Genomic DNA, 5,741 nt, shown 5'->3' with positions numbered 1-5,741 from the left:
GACTTTTCTGTTAGCACTGCTTTAACTACATTCACATACATTTTATTTACATTATCAAAATATTTCCACTGGGTATGGTGGCTCATACCTATAATCCCAGCACTTTGGGAGGCAGAGGCGGGAGGATTGCCTGAGACCAGGAGTTCGAGACCAGCCTGGGCAACTTGGTGAGACCTTGTCTCTACAATAAGTAAATAAAAAATTAACTGGGCATGTTGGCAGGCACCTGTAGTTTCAGATTCTTGGAAGGCTGAGGTGGAAGGATTGCCTGAGCCCAGAAGGTTGAGGCTGTGGTAACCATGACTGTGTCACTGCATTCCAGTCTGGTTGACAGAGTGAGACCCCAACTCAAAAAAAAAAAAAAAAAAAAATATATATATATATATATATATATATATATCTCCAATACTTTCTAAGCTCTATTGTGATGTCATCTTTGACCAATGGGTTACTTAGAAATGTATTATTTAACTTCTAAACATGAGGATCATCTAGTTACTCTTATAAATGTTCTTGCTTAATTGCTTTTCAGTCAGAATATATATTCTGTATATCTTCAGTTCTTTGAAATGTGTTGTTACTTTATGGTTTTGTATTAGATCAGTTAATATAAGTGTTTCAGGTGTGCTTGAAATAAAAGTTATTGGTTACAGTGTTATCTTTATGGACAATAAGTCAAATTTGTTAATTGTGTCTTTTAAGTCTTCTGTAGTCTCACTGGTATTTTTTCTGCTTATCTTATCAATTAAAGAGAGATGTTAAAATTTCCCACTATGATTGCAAATGTGGTTATTTTCCTTTAATGTTACCATTAATGTTTTTTTTGTCTCAAAGTCAGCTTTTTTTTCTATGTGTACACGGTCCATCTTTCCAGTCTTTTACTTTTGACCTTCTGATACCCTTATGCTACAGATGGTCCTGACTTATGATGGTTCAACTTAAGATATTTTGACTTTATAATGGTGTAAAACCATCACAATTTTGACATAATGTACAGTAATTCAGTAAATTACACTTTTTTTTTCAGAGAAACATTGTGTTTAATGGTAAAACTTAGCATGCTCCAGAACCACGAAACGGCATGGAGTCACAGTAGCAGGATGAGTAGATGACCCCCACGGAGCCTCACATGGCGAAGAGGATGAGGAAGGCCACCATCAAACAGAAGAGCCCCATGGCCTCAGGCAGGGCAAAGCCCAGAATGGCATAGGAGAAGAGCTGCTGCTTGAGAGGCGGGTTCCTGGCATAGCCACTGATCAAGCTGCCAGACATGGTTCCAGTGCCTGCCCCTGAACCAGCCACACCAACTGTGGCTGCTCAGCACCAATAAACTTGGCTGCTGTGTCACTGTTCCGGAAAATGATGCTGGAACTCCTGGAACTCCTGCCTGGCCACCTGGAGTGGGGAGCTGCTGAAGGAAGGCTGCTTAGATGAATTCTCTGGCCTATTCAGGAAGGAGGCAGTCACAGGCCTGATGAGACCCCTGTTACAACAGCGATCAGAGCCAGAGAAATGCGTAGTGCCATGGAAGGCTGCATTTTTTTTTTTAGTCTCGCAACCTTAGCCCTTGATCTCAGTGCTCAGCTCCCCCACCCTTAAATTACACTTTTGCAATAATAAAAAGTATGATTTTATAATATGTATTTTAATATAAGCTTTGTGTTAGATGATTTCATCCACTCTACAGTGCTAATGTAGGTGTTCTGAGCATGTTTAAGTTAGACTAGGCTAAGCTATGACAGGGTAGGTATACTAAATATATTTTTGACTTATGCTTAATGGGTTTATTAGGACATAACCTCATCATAAGTCAAAGAACATCTGTATTTCTGATGTGTTTATTGTAACAACATATAGTTGTTTGTTTTTAAAAAGTTTACCAGACAATTTAATTGGAACACTTAGTCCATTTACAGTTAATATGGTAACTAATATATTTGTGTTTAATTTGTCTTTTTACTCTATGTTTTAAATTTCTCTATCTATTCCTTGTTCCCTTTTCTCTTATTTGACTTTTCTTGAGTCTTTTTATTATTCCACTTTATTTATTTATTTATTGCTTTAGTAGCTTGAAAGGTATTTATTTTTTCATTAATTTCTTGGTGGTGGCTGGGCTCGGCAACTCAGCCTGTAATCTCAGCACTTTGGGAGGCCAAGGTAAGTGGAATGCCCGAGCCCGTGGGTTCAAGACCAGCCCTGGCAACTTGGTGAGACCGCGCCTCTACAATAAATCAAAAATTAACCAGGCTTGGTAGCACATGCCTGTAGTTCCGGCTACTTGGAAGGCTGAGGTGGAAGGATCGCTGGAGCCCAGCAGGTCAAAGCTGTGGTGGCTGTGAGCATGCCACTGCACTCCAGCTTGGGCGACTGGGTGAGACTCCAACTCAAAAAAAAAAAAATTTCTTGGTGGTTATCCTATAAAGTAAAATATGCATTCCTGACATTTTAAAAGTGAACATTAATCGGTACTTTTACTCTTCTCTCTGACAATGCTATAGAATACTTAGCACTGAATACTCTAACTCTATATAACTTTGAATAATATAACTCTGTTTACCTCTTTCCAATTTATATGCTTTAGTTTGTTTATTCTAGTGGCCTATGTATTTTTAACCTCATAAGATGTTATTATTATTATTTTATATAATCAGTGCTCATTTTACCATATCACTGCTTTTCATTCTTCCTATACCTCCAAGCATTCATCTGGAATCATTTCCCACCTTCTTGAAGAGTATTCTAGCATTTCCCATAGTGTAGTTAATATTGATTTCCTCCTGTTGTTTTGAAAATGCCTTTGTTATACTTTGGTTCTTATATGATACTTTTGCTGGGCATGGAATTTTTGGTGGGCATTTATTTTAGTTGCCCAGACTGGTCTTGAACCTGCAGGCTCAGGCAATCCACTCACCTTGACCTTCCAAAGTGCTGGGATTACAGACTGAGTCACCGAGCCAGGCTCCTAGTTATTTTCATTAGGAGGTTTGGTCTGAACCATCTAGTCCATTATTACCAAAAACAAAAGTCTACTCTAATAACTTTCAATATATTTCTTTTCTGTTTAAGTCAGCCTGAATCCATTTCTTGTGATTGCCATTAATAATCTTGTGTGATAATTTTTTATTTTCAACTGAGAGGTATAAAAAAGATTTCATTGTGCTGGTTCTTGAGAATAATACCCAGCTATTTTGGATATTTTATGTAGCTGGGAAAACAGGCAAAGAGAAAGATCATGGTTTTAGCTAAAGTGGTAAGTACTGATTATGAAGGATAAATGTTCTAGTGTGTTTGTGCCACACTAGAAGAGCAGAGAGGATTATGCTTGGAATTTGGCTTCTGGTACTACTGTGTCTAGGAGTATAAGTTATTAGGAACCCAATTTCAATTTTTCTTGATATTGCTACAACTATCAGAATTCATTCAGGAATGATAACTTGGGTCACACCATCAGGTGAAGAAGCTTAACTAACTGACATTTTGGATGTGTTTGGTTGGTCAGTTGGTTTTTGAAAGCTCTTCCAAACTTACATATTTTCAAACTTGTTGAAAAACTCAAATAACAGTACAAGGCACTGCCTGATACCATTTACCCAGATCCAACAACTGTTTGTACTATGTCCCATTTGCTTTACTATTCTCTCTGTGTGTGCTCACATTTTTTGAATTATTTGAGAGTATGTTGGAGACAACATTACATCGGGCTACCTTACCCCGAACACTGCAGTACTTTCTGAAAGTGAAGAAATTTTCTTATGAAACCAGAAAATTTAACATGATGCAACAGTATTAGCTAATCCATAGTCTATATACATTTTTTTCTATTGTCCGAGTAATGTTCTTTATATCTTTTCTTTATACCCCCCAGTTTGGAATCTAATTAATTCAGGGTGACATATTACATTTGTTTTTCATTTCTCTTTAATCTCCTTTAATCTGGAATAATTACCCAGAATATCTTGACTTTGATATTCTTATTTTTGTTTTTTGAGTTGGAGTCTCAGTCTGTCACCCATGCTGGAGTGCAGTGGCACACTTATGGTCACCACAGTCTCTACCTGCTGAGCTCAGGTGATCCTTCCACCTCAGCCTTCCAAGTAGCTGAAACTACAGACATGTACCACCAAACCCAGCTAATTTTTTGATTTATTGTAGAGATGAGATCTCACCAAGTTGCCCAAGCTGGTCTTGAACCTGTGGGCTCTGGCAATCCTCTCACCTCGTCCTCCCAAAGTACTGGAATTATAGGCATGAACAACTGCGCCCGACCTGACTTTCATATTTTTAAAGAATAATAGTTATTTTGTAGGATGTTGAGCAATTTTGGTTTGTTTGTTGTTTTCACATGATTACAAATTCAGTTTATGCATTTTTGGTAGCATACCACTAAAGCGATGTTATATTCTTCTCAGCACTTCCTATTAGGAGAAACATGACTCATTTTGTTTCAATGTTAGCGATGTAACTTCAATCACTCAGTTAAAGTGGTGGCCTTAGGTTTCTCTACTGTAAAGTTACTATTATATGTTTTTAGTTAATAACTAATCTATGGGATGAATTTTAAAACTATGTATCTTATTTCTTATCAAACTTTTACCCACTAGTTTTAGCTACCATTGATGATTTTCCTTCCTTATTTATTTATTTATTTTTTGAGTTGGAGTCTCACTCTATTGCCCAGGCTGGAGTGCAGTGGCACGCTCACGGCCACCGCAGTCTTGACCTGCTGGGCTCAGGCAATTCTTCCGCCTCAGCCTTCCAAGTAGCCAGAACTACAGGAGCATGCTACCACGCCCAGCTAATTTTTTATTTATTGTAGGGACACGGTCTTGCCAAGTTGCCTGGGCTGGTCTTGAACCCGTGGGCTCAGGCAATCCACTAGCCTTGGCCTCCCAAAGTGCTGGGATTACAGACTGAGCCACCAAGCCCGGCCTCCTTCCTTATTTATTAGTTGGTTTTTTTACTGTAAGAGCTTTCCCTTCTCCTTCATTTATGTATGCATATATTATCAAAAGACAAAATATCAACAAATTTAGTTAAATGATCTAATTGGCTTTTTATTTTTTTAGATGGGGGGTCTCACTGTGTTACCCAGTCTGGTCTCAAACTCCTGGTCTCAAGCAATCCTCCCACCTCAGTCTCCGAAAGTGCTAGGATTATAGGCATGTAATAGCCAACAGCTTTTATTTTTGATTTGTGCATTTCATCTAAAAATAGAGATGCTATGCTGGAAAGGCATAACAGGACAGTTGGTTTTTATAAGATAGCTTGAGTGAAAACAAGGAATAGCACACTACAAAAAGCAGGCTGGTTAATATCTGGTTAATTTTCTTGTAAGGGTTAAAGCAGTAGGCTTATCATACCAGCTAAAACTGGCCTGTTTAAGTAGTTAGCTATTACTTGTCCCTCTTGATGTTTCAGGAGGTCAGATAAACAACTTAGTTTTTGTTTGGTGATGGGTATTTCAGCATGAGTGATTCCATTTTAGTTTGGTCTGTTGGGGCCTAGTGTAAAAGCTCAGTCCAAGTCAACGGCCTCTTATAAATTTTATTTAACTATATGTATATGTACTTGTATGTGTGTGTAAACATATATAAACATATGTGTGTATATATACACATAAATATACACACACATATGTATGTGTTTATGAATCCTTATTTTAGTTATGGGATGGTAATATATTACTGTCATCAGTTATTTTGATAATCAAAATGTTCCAGATTTAGCACATAGGAGCCTCT

At 37.8% G+C, this 5,741-nt stretch overlaps 1 pseudogene; it reads right to left on the bottom strand.

Moving 5' to 3' along the window:
* Window positions 1-1,125: 1,125 nt before the first annotated feature.
* LOC103265546 lies at window positions 1,126-1,538 on the bottom strand (annotated as a pseudogene).
* Between the last annotated feature and the right edge of the window lie 4,203 nt (window positions 1,539-5,741).

This window comes from Carlito syrichta, unplaced genomic scaffold (genome assembly GCF_000164805.1).
Source record: "Carlito syrichta isolate Samal-C Ts95f unplaced genomic scaffold, Tarsius_syrichta-2.0.1 Scaffold98146, whole genome shotgun sequence".
Taxonomy (NCBI): domain Eukaryota; kingdom Metazoa; phylum Chordata; class Mammalia; order Primates; family Tarsiidae; genus Carlito; species Carlito syrichta.
Note: the sequence above shows the minus strand (reverse complement) of the source record. Positions and strands in the feature narration are given on the sequence as shown.